Below are 19,674 nucleotides of genomic sequence, written 5' to 3' on the forward strand. Positions count from 1 at the left end.
CACTACATTTCCCTAGCTTATAAGGATTTTTAGGAATGAAGTCCAAAGTCCTGTTGGGAGAGGAAACTGCCCTGTGTCCTGGATCGGGTAGGGAGTGAAGACTAGGGGTGGACTGGCTTAATTGACACAAACTACTTTGGAAAACAGTATGAATGCAAGAGGCGATGCACTTTCTTATTTTAATGAACAAGGAATTCCAAGAAGACAAACACTTATAAGGACTTAAACATTCCTAGAAATGGCAACTCCTGACTCATTTAAAACTGGCTGTCAGTGCTGAACTGGTTAGGGTCCAGACACCACTGAGTTTATACAACCCTGTCCCAGCCAATGGAAAGTAGGTGGAAGTGATGCATAACACTCCTGGGCATCTCACCCCTTGAGTTTCCATTCTCATTTCCTCCTTTAGCAATGACCTTGGAGACTCTCGTTGAAGACGGAGATGTTACCACATGGAATGAGCCTGACTCTGAAGGACGGCATGGAGCAGGGTCCCTCTGCCCACTGGCACTGAGTTATGACATGAAAGACATTTGTCTTCTGTTAAACTACTGAGATTGAAGGTAGTTTGTTTGGATTTTTTGCTTTGGTTGCACTTATGTGTTCATATGTGTCATTACTACTGCATAACATAGTCTTTGTTTCAATAAAACTTAGCAGTGATACTTTCAAAGGCTTTAAAATGGGGCTGTCACTACATAAGAGCTGATTTATATCTGTCTGTGTTAATCCCTCTTATCTGTGCATATGTCTCCTTCTCTCCCTTAGACAGACACACACACACACACACACACTGGTTCTCTCTTTCTCTCATGCACTTCTTCCCCCCACCTCCTTTCTTCCATATTATTTCCCAGGCTTTGCTGTTTCCTTCTTAAATGGTGTTAATGGAGGATTGAGATACTTGTGTAGTGTTGGTTTTATTGGACAATATGTCTTCCTAAACTTCAGGGGCCCCTGGGACCGTATGCAATGACCACTCTACTTCTAGTCAGTGAGAGAATCAGCTTTTCTAAAACTAGACAATGTAGTCTCCCAAGATGAACACAGAGAGTTTACAATAAAATATTTATTGGTTGTTCCAATTTTTAGAGGGTGACCTTGGGGGATCTGCTTTTCTTTAGGTGAGGAAATCAATGATCTAACTCCCATAGCTAGTCTAAGTTGTTTAGATAGCTCCCAGAGCTACCAGTGTTTAGAAAAATTCCCAAACAGTGAGCATTTTTACTTAAATTTTGTAGCTTTAGAGAAGTCCACACAAATCACCATAATGGGCAAACAGAGAGTTACTGAATAGTGCAATTCAGCTGATCCCTTTAAGGTAAGGTACCTTTATTTTAGTTCTGTCAACACCTCTCATTTATTACCCACCATGCTGCTCAGACTTTAGATTCAAAATAAACAATACCAACAAAAACTAAATGATTCAGAGTGTCAGTGCAGTATATTTTCTTTATTGAAAAAAAATGCACTTGACTAACACAGTTGTGGCTTAAAAAGAAAAGAGAGAGAAATTATTTTAAATGTGTGGATAAAGAGAACCTGACAGAGATGAGAAGAACCAATCCATTTTTCCCGGTGCAGGAGCCAAATGTGCCCTTCAGTTCAACACACAACTGGGTTAGAGATAATGAATGAGAAACTAAAACATCTTCTGAATATTCTCACAGAGAGTACTTACAAATGCTTTTACACGTTGACTTGACAGATTATACTTCTAGAAGTTTTCCAGATAATATTCAGAATTCTAACCATCTAAAGGAGGAAATAATTGGTTTCAAGGACATTTTTACAATAATAAATGCATCAAGAAGCTCGACGGCTGTCACAATGAATGAAAAGCTTAAGTTACCCATTGCCCTTCCATTGCTTAGAATGTCCTTTCCATCTTGGCTCAGTCATCTTTGGATATTGAAGAATGAGTACTTAACAATATACGGTACATACTGATAATTAAACTTCGGTAACACACTTCAGCTGGCATTGACCATATATGATCTCAAGCTTAAAAATAAATACAACTAACACACAATGTTTTTTTAGAATTAAAAAAAATGTATCTGAAGCTCTAGTGGACAGGTTCAGGGCTACTTGGCCTCAGAGTATGGCTTCCAATTCTTGTCACAGTCACCACTATTACCATGACTCCCTCCATCAAGATCATGAGTACTAGTAAATTTGTACCTGCTCTAAATAGAGAATGACAAAATTCTTGAGGTGCAATGTATCCATTGACTTTATCATCCTTATCATCTATTCAACATCTTTTCATATCTATTCACAGAAGGCAGAACAATATGGACACCATGGTCCTAGAGCCATACTTTCTGCAGCCAGACTCTCATTTATCTATTTATTTACACTCATCTCAGCAATTAACACTAGGGTAAAGACGGAGAGTTGTTTGATTTTTTACAAAGCAGCACACTAATGCTTGCCTTAGGTAACTTCAGATATAGATCCCGAGGATGAAAACCCGATAGGAAAGAGAAAGCTCCAAGAGTAGTATCTGAACCCAGTTGAATTTATAGGCAGACTAGCCTATCATATTGTATCCCACTAAGAAATGTGTAAAAGTGCTAAACTAAGAAATGACTGCTAAGCTTCCTGTAAATAAAACCAATTGTCACAAGAGTAAGAAATATACAATTTTCCCATTTCAAAGAAGTCCAGAAATAATGCAATTATTACTCACCACAATCTCTTTACAAAAGTTTTTGGATGAGAGATAGCTTATTGGATGCAGGTGTACATATGTGTATATAAAGATGTATATACATATATACATAGGATTATATAAATAAATGAATAGATTGATGAATAGATAGGAGATGATAGATGGATAGGTAGAAAGAGAAAGGAAGGAAGGAAGAGAGAGAAAGAAAAAGAAAGAAAGAAAGACAGAAAGAAAGAAAGAAAGAAAGAAAGAAAGAAAGAAAGAAAGAAAGAAAGAAAGAAAGAAAGAAGGAGGGAGTGAAGGAGAGAGGGAGGGAGGGAGAGAAGAAAGAAGAAAGGAAGAGGAAGAAAGAAGGGTTGGTTCCTCAAATTCTTCCTTGGACTAGACAAATACATTTTGTAGCTTTAATGGTATTTGTGATCTCACAATTTGGATCGCACATTGTAAATCAAAATCCCCAGAGATAACTCGGGCTTAGTGGGGTTATGCTCCATTGAATTCAGATTGAAATTTATCTCTGCATGAGAAATTAATTTTCTTTCCAGCACTTCCCTATGTCAAATTCACAAGGCAGAGGTAACTGCATGTCTGGAATTGAGGCAGCTATTCCTCTCCAGGCCCGTCTTGTCCAAAAAAACACCTGCACCAAATCCTACTTCTTAAACATTCCACACACCCCACTCTTAAGTCCTTGGTTCATTCTGCTAATTCTTTACTTGTTCATCTGCTCCTTGATCCAAGATTTCTCTTCTTGTGCTCTGAAAGTCAGGACCATGTCACTTCAGCTTGATTTTTGAATTTTTGCACCATATAACCATGCCCACAGAACAGCCATACTAAATACATGTTGGTGATAAGCACTGTCCTAAGGAAACATGACAGTCACTGATTGCCATGTCACCATATGCTTCCTTCTGGGAAGCTTGGTTAAGAGAATTACAATTGGCTAAGAAAATAAGGATTAAGAGGAGTCCAATGTTTTAATAACTAAGATTCTGCTCAGAGCAATTTTCTAGAACTAAATTCCTCTAAGTCTGTTTCTCTTGGGGCCCTTTTGTGATCTCTGCCTGACTCTAGCCTCAAAGCCTTCAGTGTAGATCTTTCTATAGTAAGATTCTATCCATAGAAGGTAATTCTGGTTGGCTTTAATCTTGCTGAAAAGTCTCAAGCACTTTGGGATTCTCTGGTTTTATCTTAGATTTTGCCTATTTTAATTGTTTTCTCATATGTATAAACAAGGATGGATTTCACACTGTTATCACTGAAATAACTTTGGAGGAAAGGTGATCAATTATCTTTGCTTTTATACATCTTTCTGCAATAATGTTCCAATTGTTGCAGTGAGATTGTATTACCATTTTAATTTCAAAAAGTCAAATAAAAAAACTTTAAAAATTATTCTTTGTATTGTTTGTCGTCTTTGGGGTGAACTTAAATCTGTCTACATTTCTCTCATCTTAACATTAATAAAGTAAGAGACAAACTTAGTCACACAGGAAATAATCTTCTCCCAACAATTCAACTTGCCACTCAGAATATTTGTAATCTACACGGGCTTGCTCTGAGAAATAACTGGAAATTTTCCCTTTGGGGGGTCAGCATGGAGAGTTTCAAATGGTAAATTCACCTCAAATAGCGTGATGACAATCAATGAATTTACTGGCAATAGAAAGGCCTCCCTCAACCGCCCTCCACCCTAACCTAAGATGAAATTCCCCATCATACCAGCTGACCTACTCTTTTCACCTCCTCACCGGAGCTAAGACCCGTTCTCCCACTTCTAACCCTGGGCCTTCCAGGGAGATACCACTCCTTTCTAATTTGGAAAGGTGATAAACACTACAATCTTATTTAGAATGCAGTTACAGCAGAACTTCTCATTTCTTTCAACAGATCTCCACAAATCCCTCTAAAAGCTACCCTCAGCATATTCCAGACACTTGTACACACACTTGCTATGCCTTAAGGTCTCTTTTCCTTAATGATATTACTTTTGTAAAGTAACAGCCATGCTTGGGATATTTTTCAAAACACACATTTGACTACCACTACGTCAAACAGGTGGAAGAGCCCCAACTCACCAGGGATTCTCTAGCTCTATCACTAGCATTCTGTACCTTTAGGGAAAGCTTTGGGGCTCTCTCAGTCTCGATGCCTCTAAGAGTGAACCATAGATGGCTAGCTGACTTCTAGGGACACTGAGTGCATTGATTTGAAAGTTTGCTGTTAGCAAGAACTCCCTAGGAGCACAGAATGGAGAGTTTTCATTCTGGATTATCACAACCTAATTAAACCAACCAGACAATAAATAAGATTTACACTCTCACATCACAATGACCACTGACTACTATTTATTATATATACTTGGAGCCAAGAACCAGGCAGCCAGGCCAGGAAAAAAAAAAACACCTTTCTTTTTTCCTAGTATCACAGATCCCAAAACCAATATTTAACTGCATTAACTCTTATATTGACACTATGTGATGTTATTCTCAGCTAATTGCTCTGGGACTGATTGACCTTCATCTCATCAATGAAACTAGAGGCAGCCTAATGCAAACCTGTTTCAGAAGAGCGGGTCTCATGCTTGCACCCCCCAGATACACCACCTTTTACAGGGGACTTTGTTGTCATTTCCTGGGGCCTTTGGGTTCTGGCTTAATTGCTCCATTTTTGAAGCATTATTATTAATAATAATTTGTTTAGGATTTGTAGGTCCATATATCATTGCATTTGATCCCCAGAAACACATGTTAAGGGTTTATTATTATCTCCATTTTCAAATAAGTAATCAAGGCTGAAACAAATCAAGTGATTTTCTCAAGGCCACATTGTCAAAGTGTAGGAACAGATCCCTTAACACTGGTTGTCTAATCCAGAGACCAATGCTCTTTTTGTTATATCATGGTGTCTCCATATTTTAATAAGTTTTAAATTTACCTCTTCCTTAATAATGAGAGGGAGTATAATAGATAATGAGATCATGGCACTTTATTCTATCTATCCCCTTTTAATCTGTCCAGAGACATGTATTTTAATCACCTACGATGAGTGATTGTTTGTTATATAATTTCATGGTCTAGATATAGACCAGACTAAAACGTACTGAATTGCCCTTGGTAATTATAGCATGCAAGAAAACCCTATCACATTTGCTTCTCTCGACCTACTTTAATGAAGTGATAATGCTCAATATTAGCAGCCACCCATCCAAATGTCCCCTATCTCCATGCAAGCGTGTCTTAGCCAAAATAAATGCCCAGATAATCAGAGGTGTTTTTGTTATCTCAGTAAAGCTCAAATAATGTTGGTGCTTAACTCTGTGTAGCTATTATACAACTGTCCTATTTCCCATGATACATTTGAAAACAATTGCATAATTTTCAAATTTCCCTGCATGATTTTGTACTCGGGGGAGAATATACTAAACAATGTACTCTAGAATGCAACACTAGAACGCTAACACTTTGACCTTGATGAGGAAAGTGAGATAGATGAAAAGTAACTGCTCTCCCCAGCTAGATCATGATCATCTCTGCTAAGGAGCCACTAAGTGCCTCCACAGAACCTCTCTCATCACTGATGGGACCTGGACCACAGTTTCCAAACTAGGCTGGGGTGCATAGAGTGAGAGAATCACAAAGAGCACTAGCAGAGTTCTCCCTGTTCTAAAGGAGCAAAGGGATATGATAGTCATCGGTTGTCCTAAGAAAACTAAAATTTTAGATGCCTCCTTTCCTACTCTAAAACATGAAAACCATGATCTAGATACCAATAGAAGTGCCAGACTTTGTGTGGAGGATATTTTGAAAAGCACATTATCACTAGTAGACTCCCCTCCATCAAGTAATTCTGGATTAAGGCAGTTTCTCTCACACCACTTTCCTTTGCCTCCCTGAGTTACATCAACTAGAACAGCCAGAAGTCAGGGTCATACCCCACTTAACAATGCAATATTTGCAGTGCAGTCAAAACAAAATGCCCTGGATATAATATCTAGGTTGTAATTCCAACCCTGTAATGAATCTGCAACGTTGGGCAAGACAGAGACCGTCTCTGTGCTTTATTGGCTGAATATGAATAACATTGATACTATTCTTTGTAAGGCATTGGGAAGTTCTAGGACAACAGCTTTGTGAATAATCTAAAAGGCACAAAGCACAATGGAAATAGAAATTATTAAACAAAATCCTTAGCCTAGTGATTCTGACCAAATACACTTCGCTGTTTTTTTGTTTCCTTTGTCACTACAAGAGAAAAGGAAAGAAGAGTCAGTCTATCAATGCCACCAGAGCATGCCCCCAACATCAGTTGCAACTAACACCTCTTCTCCAAATATATACGTAGCATAGGGATTGAGAGCTCAAGTTCCATAAGTCACACAGATCTGTGAGTAAATCCTGCCCCTGTCTCTTCCCTACTGTGTGACCATTGTCAAGTTATTTCACATTTCTGAGCTTTAATTTCTTTCATCTGAAAGTGGGGTAAAATATTCAGCTGCAAATCTCATTTCAAAGAATTGTTATAAGGATGAAATAAGGGAATGCAAATAAAAATATTTTACAGAAAACTCGGCACTTAGCAAATGCCTAGTAAATGTTGTAAATATTATCTCTTAACATTTTTTCCATTTGATGTAAATAGAATCTGCTGGAAATAAAGAGTTCTAGACTCAATCAAATTTGGAAGATACTGGTTTAAATGAGTCTTAAAATGTAGGCTTCTCATCTCAGAGCCATGAATGTGTTAATGTACAGGGTAGCCATTCAAAAAGAAGAGAGAGTGACTAGCATTTTCCCAAAGTGTTTGAAGTTTAGCATACTTTATTCTTGCAGCATCTTCGTAGGACAGGGTTTTTGTGGATCATACTTTGGGAAATTTTCTCACAAATCATATGCTCATAAAATTGTGGTGACATCCCAGTATGTTATTTGCTTTGGAGGGGAGGGAAGAAAGTAGATAAGGGTATATGTGATACATGATGAGATGCATATTGATCATTATTGAAACTGGAAGATGGACATATAGCTCATTATATTTTTCTTTCTCTTTGCTCTATGTATGAAAAAGTCTATTAAGCTTTTGTAAAGATATTAAGCAAGCCAGGAAAATATGTACACACACACACACACACACACACACACACACACCACACACACAGTCTAAACAGAATGGCTAATTTCCTGAGGTTCACAGACCCACTCGAGCAAAGGTAAGTTATTTAGTTCTCTCACTCACTTGGAGATGAAACTCTTCATGTACCTGAAAGAACGTGAAGACGTCACCTGTGGTGTCAATAGCCATGGAGAATCCAGCTAGCTGAATTTTTATTCTTATATGCCTACCAGATGTGCTAGTATAGTCAAAATCAACCAAAGCCTTGGCAGGAGTAAAAACAGAATCAGCCCCGGGAGGACAGAGCATTGAATATGTCAAACTTTCAATTGACCTGGTGTAATAATTAGTAGGTTTGACTTGAAGACTCATGAGCATCTTTCATTTTAATGAAAACTATCTTTTGGGAATGCCAAGGTTTCTGGCTGTCAGGGAATCCCAAGGGATGTATAGTTGGCCTAGAACCCATTTCACTTGCCATAGGATCCAATTTATTATTAAAAGAAATATCTCTACTGATAACAATGAAACCACCAAGCAATTATCACTTTTTGGTTTTTTAGACAAATTTTCCCTAATTGCTCTTTTGTTCTAAATGTCCTTATTTTAAACATACCTTGTTATTTTTAGTTATGCCCAATTAAAGTTTCTCACATATTTGCATCATGTAGTTAATGGTTTAAACTCACTTCAGGGCAGTAACAAAATCCTATTATTGCTCATTTAACCTTTAGAATATTCACAGATAGCTGACCCACCTGTCACCAAGATTTGTGTTCATGCATTAGTCATTTGCCCACCAAACCATTTCATGATCTCCTGGCTGGCCTTTTTATTCATCTCCTCTGTGTTCCCAATCCACTCAAAATTTGTAAGGTGAATAACTTTGTTTCCATCCTCCAAATTTCCACTCTCCCTTTGGTCAGGCATAATGACTTTCCTCCTCAGCTAAGTGTTATCTTTGAAATTAAGGTAGCCTCTTCTTATTTTCCTTCTGCTGTAGAGTCCAAAGGTGAGACAGAGAGAGAAAACAAAAGCTATTCCATTGACTTATAGGAATAATGGGTCTCTATTTTCCTCTTTACAAAAAAAAAATGATTCAAGTTACCCTGGTTTCATTTCTTATGCTCCAAAGAGTTCTGATGAGGACCATTCCCCAGATGCTTAAGCAGGAAGAAAAAGAAGATGAAGTAATTCAGTTGTAAGAATCAAACCGCTTCTGCCTACATGGGGTCCCACTCTGGGAAACTACAGTTGGGACAGAACAATAATCTATACAGAAACTATAATGAGTGGGCACATTATGAGCATAGGAAGCCCATGCTATTTTCACTGAAAATGGTGGTTCAAAACCCCAGAGAGGTGAGCAGATGCTGTGATTAAAGCATCAGGAACAAACCCTGCCTCCCTAATCTGGTGACACTGCCTATCAGTAGAAGACCCTTTGCACTGCTTTTTCAGTTATAAAAATACTTTTTTTGCCAGTCCACACTCACCTCTGCCCAGCATTTCATCTTTAAGAATGCAAGTCAAATTACAGATGTGGAGTGAAGCTGCCCCAGATGGAGACTCAGACTGACCTCCTTTAACTCTCACTGTATCCAGACCAGCTTTCACAAGCTCCTGTCCTGTAGGAAAGGAGTCCCTTACACATTAGACTGACGTGTGCATCAGAGGACGTTGGAAGCACAGGTTTCCAGCATTCTGTGGTTGGTAACTGTGCCATAGAATGGGATACTTCAACTAATATTTGACTTAAATATTCATAGGGTGCATTGTTACTTGGGTATTCCTTGTTAATTACTTTCTCTTGACAAGGTACATGGGGTGGAGTTGGGAGGCCGGAGAACTAACACTTGGTAGCAAACTTCTCTGTATGTGTCAGACCATATGGGAACACTTTAGATGCACTCTTCATACCCAATAAGTGTGTCATTCCTCTTGTAGAGAAGAAAAATTGAGTTTCAAGGAGAAGCATACCACTGGTAAGTGGAGAGATTCCAAAACTAAATTCAGACCCTAATAAGACCCACCACCACCCCCCTTAACACACATATACACCAGGGATTGGGATGGACATTGTCATTGAGGACAGCTTCTCAGTGGACTCTTTCTCTTCTTCCCAGATGCAATTAGTGCTGGAGATTTGAGCTTTCTGGATGCATATCATCCTGCTCCCTTCCTGGATGTTCTATTTTAGTTCAGGCCCTTTTTCTTATCCATCCACCTCCATAGTCTCCCAACTCATTTTCTTGTGTTCTACTCCTACGCATCACCTAGAATGAAATGCAACCTCCCAAGACTAACCCAGAAGACCCTCTAGGATGTGCTCTCTACTCATCTGCACAGCCTAATTTTCCCCTACACACTCTTGGATCCAACTAATACAAACTGTTCTCTATCCTCCAGACATGCCTCTGCAGGGACCAGCCCCTCCACCTTCTCTGGGCCTGAACACCTAATCTACCTCCTAAGTTTATACTTCCTCCTTGAAGCCAAACTATCTACCCATCCCCTGATTCTGTTTTTCCTATTAGAAAATAAGCTCCTTGAGGGTTGAGTTCATATGTTCTTCAACATCACTACCCAGTCATGTGCTGGACCAAGGTCGCACAACTAACCAGAGGCAGAACCCAGTTCTGGAAACTCCCTTACTCAAGTTCTTTCCAATAAGCATGTTGCTTGGGGCTTTGCTGAAAACATGACAGCGATTGGTGCTATTCTCTTCTGCTATTTAAAACAGCCAAAGCAAACTAAATCCTAGGAAGTGTCTCCTTCACATACATGGGAGGCACTACTTATACCACTTCTGGACTATCTATGGCAGATCAGTTTGTAGATTTGTGAAGCTGGAAGATTTCATTTAGAGTCTCTGATCAACAGAAGTGTGGAATGATAAAAGCCATCAATCAAAGAAAAATAGCATTTTCTTGGAGAGAAAAAAAAAACCTAGTATGATGTTGGTTCATAAACATGTCTTTCCTAGTTCTCTCATGGCCAATCTGCCCACAGATGAGACTCCTTAATTTCACTAAACTGTTCTTCCTGCCAGGCTCCACATCTTTCACAGTGGCATGACAACATCAAAAAATATAACATATTATATATTGGGATCTCCTTTCCAATAAATACACATTCCAGCTAACTACTCTTGACATGGTTTTCTGTTTTAGGGAAACTAAACTGAATGCTCATTTCCAGACTTTCTGGCTCATTTTCTGAAACGAGTGGAAAGTAGTGAAGCTACTGAGCAAATATCTGAGTCGACTTGGGAGAGAAGACAGAAGGTACAATTTTAGGTGGGAGAAAAATATTCTCTATCTCATTTCAATTACTTAAGCCAGAATTTTTATTTTACTCAAGAAGGACATTTACTTTTCCTTTGCTATCCATTAGCCACATCCAATTAATTAACAACTCTTGTCAATTTTTAATTCCAATACTGCTAAAATCCAACTCTTCCTCTGCAATCCAGGTACAACTATTCAGACCCTCTTCAGTCCTCACCTAGATTAATTTCCCCCCTACTCCTTTTTTTTTTTTTAATATTTTTATTTATTTCTAGGGGGGGAGAGAGAGAGAGAGAGCGTGAGCAGGGGAGGGTCACAGAGAAAGGGAGACACAGACTCTGAAACAGGCTCCAGGCTCTGAGCTGGCAGTCAGCACAGAGCCCGACGTGGGGTCCGAACCCATGAACCGCGAGATCATGACCTAAGCGAAAGTCGGATGCTTAACCGACTAAGCCACCCAGGCGCCCCATCCCCCTACTCCTTCTTAAAACCATTCTTCAAGGCTCTTCAAGCTGTGAAGTGTATAAAACTCACTTGGGATGTTTATTTAAATGCAAATTTAAGTAAACACCATCAGATTTAAATATCATACAGATTTAAATAGGTACCACTCCACAGAGAGTCTGATGTGGGAGGTATGAATAGGGCCAGGTGATTTACATTTACACAAGTATCCAAGGCAACTCCATATAAGTGCCCCAACTGCTCTTTTGATGAGAATGACGACCACATTGACCTCAAAGAATATGTCCAAAATGGAACTCTGAAAACAATCCTCATGTACTGAAAACACTTAAAAAATTTCCCACTGTCAACTGGAAAGAAAAGAAGCTGTTGACCCTGAGGTCATGATCTTCAAAGACCTTCATGAATTTACAACCCCTTCCCTGTCTCTATACAACTTCTTGGAGCCTCTGTAATATATCATGCTTTTACAGAGTGTACTTTTCCTCACAAAGCTCTCTCTGGTTTTGAGAAGGCTTCTAGCAATTTCTTCTGACCAACTCCTACCAGAAATTTCCTCTACCAGGGCAGGTCCCATCCCTTCCCACATCAGCCTGGCTTAGGAGAGCCCTCCTATGCTCATACAGCTCCCTGTGCTCCCTTTCTCATAGCACTCTCCACAAGGAATCTTGATCGTCCTTCATTCCTCTGTTTTTCCACCCGACCATTACCTCTTTTCTTATAAAGAGCATGCATTCTTTTTTGCAGAGCTTCCTATGCAGTAAATACTCATTAAATAATGAGTTATAATTATAATTATATATATTTACATATTATATTATATATTATATTATATATAATAATAATAAAGATAAATAATTTTATCTTTATATGTTATCACCTCAACACACTGCCATACAACTGATTCCCTTATAACATAAACAGCGTTATGACTCGATGCACCTGGTCTGGGACCTCCTGACTCTATAAAAAGAGTGGAAATTGATTCTTAATTCCCCATCCCATTTGTAAATTGAGCAAGGAAGTAAAATTATTATAAGAAATCTAGACCAGGATTTTAAAACAAGCAAGAGGGAAGGAGAAACTTTAAATACAGAACAAATCTCTGTCAGCCCCTACAGCAGTAAGAGGTGTAGGCTCTGGAGGCAGCCTGAGAGAGCTGAAAATCCAACTCCCACTGACTGTGTGATTGTTGAGCAGGTTGCATAAATTCTCTGCACCTCAGTTTCTTTATAAGGAACAAAGAATATCCCCCTAGGATTCTTAAGACATGGATAACAGTAGAGCAGATTTTGTAAGACTTTTTCTGTGAAGTACCAGAAAACACATATTTTAGGCCTTTCAAGACAATTTCTCTCTCAACAACTCAAAAAGGGAAGCAGCCATAGACAATATGTAAACAAATGAGTGCTTGTGTTCCAATAAAACTTTATTTACAAAAACAGGCTAGGCGGTTGGCCAGATTTCACCTGAGAGCTGTAGTTTGCTGACCTCTGCACTAGAACAATGTTTGCTTGTCACATGTTAAACTTCGTAATATTGTAGCTGTTATTATTTCCTTCGCAGAAATTTACTACCTGGCAAGTAACTTGAGTTTTGACCTTTTATACAACATTTAATCATGTAGCTCTCACTACAGTGAGAACACACCTCATCTATTTGTATTAATTGGAATCAATACAAAATGGGCTGCCATTTGAGACTCACAAATTCAGATGATTTCCCACCACTACTCATTTATACTGATCATCCGAAATAAAACCAGTAGAGTATTTTCTGGGAGAAGATGGCTCCGCCTATAACTTCAATCATTCTGAATCTTAATTTGAAAAAACTTGTAAGACACTATAACAGGAAACATGTAACAATAGTGGCTGCCTGAGTGATATGAATGATTTTGCTCATTTGAAAATCATTTCTATTGAGTGATAAACTATTTTAATTAATAGTTATGCTAAATTAAATCAAGATGAAACTGAATGAAACCAAGGCACTAAACTGCTGAATACGGAATAAATAGCTCCCTTCCTTCTCACCAGTATCACATTTATCCTTATAGTGTCTCTACCCTTCAGAATTATTCAGTTATTTCCAAACAGCAAGTCATGGCACTGATGCCAGCTACGAAATGTAGAGACCCCAAGGGGTAAGGCCAATAGCTAGATGTTCTTGTTGGGGTTTTATGCAACTAAACTGTGAGTACAATGATTTAACAACCTCTGGTATTTTCCCTAGGAGCTAAAAATAAGTACTTTTTTAAAAAAAATTTATGTCTTTATTTTATTTTGAGAGACAGAGACAGAGAACAAGTAGGGGAGGCACAGAGAGAGAAGGAGATGCAGAATCTGAAACAGGCTCTAGGCTCTGAGCTGTCAGCACAGAACCCGACGCAGGGCGCGAACCCATGGACTGTGAGATCATGACCTGAGCCGAAGTCGGACACTTAACCAACTGAGCCACCCAGGCGTCCCAAATAAGTATTTTTTTAAATGAATTTAAAGAAGTCACACCTGCCTCCTTTTTATATCAACTTTTGCATGCAAATTTTTTGTAGAGTTTGCCTAGAAGTTGTTACTCTGTGCCCACAGAGTTAACAGCTATTTAGATCTTCCAAGGGGCCGTATCCACCTGCAGGTCTTGAGATGGGAAATTCCCCCTACTGATCCACTCTTTTAGTGTGCCTCCACTCTACCTCTTGTTTCTGCCTTACCCACTCAACCTACTACCCTCCAGGGGCTTTGACTCTTGCCATGAACATTTTTGAGCCAGTTTGTTCTTGCAGAGGTACCTACCTGGTCTTCTGGCTCCTGGACCAACCTGACTGCTGATTTCCAGGGCTTTCATGGTACCAGTCCACACACCTTCCATTGCAGGCTCCTCACTGCTGCCTGCCCAGCTACTTCAGCTAAGAATAACAGGAAAAGGCTCAAAAGAGTTGGCTGGGGTCTTCTCTCACGCGGAGCCATCTTCTTTTTTTTCTTCAGAGAGGTATCATCTTTGAAAAGTGCCTGGTCTCATCCCTATCCTGAGCTAAGGGCTTCATCTATTCCCCACGTTCAGGCTCAACTGCAGGATTGCATTATCTTTTGGATGGATTCTCTCCCAATTCCCCTCTGGCAGCAAGTTCATGCAAACTACTAGTTTGGAAGTGCTTGTATAATCTTCAGGCCTGGTTCTATATTTAGAGAAGGGTGCCAGTTTCTCCACTCACTGGGAGTGTGGAGAGTGACTCTGCTTTAATACTATTATTCCTCAATTGCAATGCTTTAAAGCTTTTTATCAGTCTGGGCTCATACATGGCTTTGCTTCTACATGGATGGAGTGTCAAAAATTTGTAGAGTCAGATATAATTCTAAGCAGTTTGGATAAATCTCACATGCTTGCTGCCAAATTTGGTTCATTTTTCGAGTGGATCAGATGCTTTTCTTTTCCTCTAACAAAATTAGATTTTGTTCATTTGGGTGTGCATGTATATGGGAAGCGTGGGTGTTACAAGTGGATGACTCTTTCAAAATAGAAAATACTTGCAAAAGTGTAATTCTTGGTATTAAGGAAAAAAAATCCTCCTCTCTGAACAAGATAGCTCTGATAATTACTAATACAGCTGTATGGGAGAAATATGCTGACTCACCCAACAGCCTCTTGTTCCCTTCCTCTGGTTTCTTGGGGAGGAGAATGGGAGCCCTGTGCACAGCATTCCACAAGGCGCTATTGTCTTAGATTTCTCCCTTCAAAACACCTGGTGTTTTGGAACATATTATGCCTCTGTTCTGAGGATGGAACACAGCTTAGAGCATGTCCTTCTTACAGAAGACTCCTACCCCAGTATCCAGGGACACTTTCAAGAGCCCACTCCCCTGCTCTCACACCAGCTGCCCATTGGCTAGGCACTGTAACTCAGGCAGGTTCTGATGGTTACCAGGTATAGTGGGGAAAGACACATAATCACATTAGTCTTAACACAGCCAGTGACTTCAGCTTTAATGGGCATACCTTGTTAAATTGCAAATTCTGATTCCGTAGGTTGGGATTTGGGCCCAAGGTTTGTATATCTCACCAGGTCCAAAAGAATATTCAAGCTCTGGGTCTGAAAGCTATACTCCGGGCAACAAGGATTTAGACCACACTATATACAAGTCTTACATAGACATTAGTAGGTTAAAAATCCTAGATAAGCCTTCAAAATGGAATCTTCTCTGCTTTAAATACACTCTCCAGCTAGGAACCATAGGTCAGTAACTAATTGAGAATTCCTATAACCAGCTCAAACCCCAGAGAATTTCTGACTCTGCCTTTTTCCCACAAAGAAACACAGTGGCAAATTTAGTGTTCTCACCTTGGTGAAGTGTCTATGAAAGGTAGTCATCATGATCCTTCTGTGAGAGCTGCGTCTCTGACTTCCTTATTCCAAGATGACTCCCACCGGAATAAAGCAAGCCTCTACCCTCTTGGTCTAATGCAATATAGGCTGCCCTAACCATGGCACAGATGAGCAAGCATCTTTCCAAGGTGGCAGTTCTTAACATTAGCAGCTCTCTGTGGCAGAGATACCATAATCTATAGTGACCAGACATCTTGAAAAGCACTCTCATATTACCTTTAGAAAAGAGTTCATAACTGTCACTATGAACCCACTTGGAATAATTATATGGTTCTTCTAATAGTATCATAATAATAACTTCCATTTATGGATTACTTTCGATGGGCCAGAGATGTCCTAAGAACCTTACAAACTATTCAAATTACTCACAACAAATCCTAATGAGAGTAAGACTGTCCCTATTTCACAACTAGGACAACTGACAACACTGAGAGATGAAGTGATTTGCCCCTGTCCGTGAACGTGGTAAATGACAGACCCTGAGTTTGAGATCCTTGCTAACTCCACAACTGTACTCTACCTCTATATGATGCTGTCTCTCTGATGCTCTAGTCTTTGGGAGAAAATGTGCAATTCACAGTGTACCAAATCACCTGGCCAGCCCAATTTTGTTGTATTTTGAAAAGAAAATTGGCTTGTGAATCTTCTCTTTGCTCAAACCAATCATTCAGACTCCTGTTGATTCAAACAAGAGATCACTGCCCCAGCAATGAATGAATTTGGCTCTAGAGAACTTGGCAGGGGCCCCATATTTCTCTCCTCATCTAGGGCACAGAGGCACTTATACAAATCAGCTCCCAGGATCTGTCTTGACATTTTGCAATTTCTCAAAGTATCCCATTAAAGTAAACCCTGTGTTAAAATCGTTTGCCATATAGATAGATATCAAGACTTTGCCAAACCCCCAAACTCTTAATGAACTGAAAGCACGTTTTCTCCTTCTTTTGTATCTCTCAAAACATTCAGGACTGTGTAAACTACAGACACTTAATAAAAGTGCCCAGAATTCAAAGCTGAATGAGTACATGTAGTATTTGCCTATGTAGATTTGCAGGTTAAAAGAAAATAAGTCAAAATCCATAATAATGCAAATATACAATTTAAAATGATTTTTGCTCTCAAATACATTTCATGTGATGTATATAATGTGTGTCTGTCTTTTCTAGAGACTGTGGTACATGTGAGGGCATGTGTGTGTGTGTGTGTGTGTGTGAGAGAGAGAGAGAGAGAGAGTGAGAGAGAGCCTATGATCAAATTGGGAAGATCCCTATATAGTGTCTCATCTTTCTGGACTGATTAAGAAAATCAAGTTCAGAGTAATTGAGAAATATACTTTAAATGTACGTTAAATCTCTTGGATAAAATTATTTTAAGTATACACTCCTCAGAGTTCCACAACCAAATGAATATATATATTGAAAGTTGTACAATCTTTGAAAAATCATTCAAGGTTATGGTTGTGACCAGCAGTTTGGCTATGGGGTTAATGGCTTGACATTGGACATCCCTCCAATGTGTTTTCTTACCAAATTCCTTATAGCTCTTATATTTCTTGCCATTTATTCCTTTTCACAAAAAGAGTACAGAGAAGTCAACTCTTTGGCCTTCTGGGCAATAGTTCTGCCTGTTTCCTGCAGAATTAGTTATTGAATCAAAGGCTCACTCTACCCTCACTAACCTTTTTTCTACAATGGCATATATCCTCACTCCATATAAATCATCCTCTGACATTTTGGCAGAATTTAAAACATTTTATTCTGTAGGCAATACAATATCCCATTGACTCTCCACCTCTTTCTCTCTCCTTCCCCCTCCTTGTTCCTCTCTCATGTGTACTGACTTAATGGAGAAGACCTCCCACTGGCAGATTTGGGGTTCATATTTTTAAAAGTCAGTAAAGGTAGCAGTGTATTTTTCCATGGAAAAAGGAATGAGTTACTATTCAGTTCTAAATAAATATAAGGCTTGATTCTCAAAACAATTAAATTTCTAAGAGTTAAATCATTGGGCTTTACTGTGGAATATATTCCTAGTCCTTCATTCTACTTGGACAAAATATCAAAATATTTTATTTTTGGATTTTATTATGATTCTCGAAATCCAATATTTCAAGTTATTAGGGCATTTCTATTCTGAATCCCCATTTCACAAATTCATGTACTCATTCATTCATGAGACAGTCATATTGAAACAGCTACATAAAAGCAAGTGAATTTAAAATAAAGCATAAACTAGGGATCTCGGATTTTACACTCTTAATTCAGCACTCTATTCCATGCTTCCAGATCTCTCCCAATTCAAACCGGATAGCCAGTCTTTTGATTTCAACCATGCAATGTCTGAGTGCCCTTCCTGCGCCTGGCATGAAACCATGGAAATAGCCACCAGAATCTAAAGGAGACTAGGCATAGTGTCTGCTCAAGGTTTCAGAGTCTCTCACATACAACCTTACCAGCACAAAATGTGATATGTCTATTTTCTAAGCTAAAGTAAACTTAACTGAATTTGTAGAAGTGTTTGGGGACTACACAGAGTTTTTCAAATCATTGGAAGCCCCAGGGAAGGGGCAATCATCCACCAACAGCCCAGTGTATACAAGCCAACCTTCAAGAGCTCATTCTTTTCCTCCTTCATTCTACCCTAAGGACCAGCTTTCTCTTTCCCTATCAGTACTGGTAACAATTTTGGTGCCTCCCAGCTCCCAGAGCATCACCAAAAAAAATGTGGAAGCGGAGCATGTAGAATCACATCTTAAATCATATCTTCCCCCCAAAGCTGCTAGTATTTATACTCTTCCCCCCTGCCCTTTCCCCCCTTCCCCAAGTAGCTACGCTAATCCGTTCTTATAGATGCTTTTCTAAGCCACGGCAAAGACTATAACCTAGTTAAACAGTTAATAAATGACAGGATGGGTTCCCCTTAGGGACTTCTGTACAATGTCAGTGTTAAATTCGACCTTCTAGACATTAATCGGAATGTTTTTTTCTACTTCCCTCCATCATTCACTTCCATAATCATTCCTTCAAAATCAAAACAAAACAAAACATTCTTCCCCTCATTCTCTCCAGGTCTTTTGAAACCAGCAATTTCTCCCTTAACATTCATTCTTTTCCTACCTGCTTAACTTGCAAATTCCAATCCCCATACATCAGGTATGATTTTAGGTTCTTTTTAACCACCTGTTTTTTTAAATACCTTCAGCTGCGTTGTGGACACTGTGTTCAACACATCCCACATGTGATGCCCCCATCCCTCTGACCTCCTGCACGACGCCCTCTTGTAGAGTCACCACCAACCTCACCCTTTCCTAACCAGAGGCCCCCCTCTCATCCTTGGTTCCTTCACCCCCATGCAATCAATTGCCAAGACCTCCCACTCAAAATATTTTAAGCCTATATTTTCATCTCCATGTCTGATATTTTCATCTCCATGTCTGATATTTTCATCTTCATATCGGATACCAATCCTTAATTCGGGCCCTCATAAACTGCCATTTCTTTATAAAGCTACCCGACTGGTCTCCCAACCTCTACTCTTGACCCCTATTCCCACACAAAACAAATTACTCTCCATGCTGCCCTCAGACTGGTCTTTCTAAAAGTTATAAACCTCATTATACCCTTCCTGGAGGGTCCCCATCCCCTTAGAGGTAAGAATCACATAACATTATCAACAAGGCCCTTGGGGTCTGATCTGGTTCTTGCCTGACCACAGTTTCTTCACCCACTTCTGACCACCACTATCCA

The sequence above is a fragment of the Hyaena hyaena genome, unplaced genomic scaffold (genome assembly GCF_003009895.1).
Source record: "Hyaena hyaena isolate Hyena2069 unplaced genomic scaffold, ASM300989v1 scaffold_55, whole genome shotgun sequence".
NCBI lineage: Eukaryota > Metazoa > Chordata > Mammalia > Carnivora > Hyaenidae > Hyaena > Hyaena hyaena.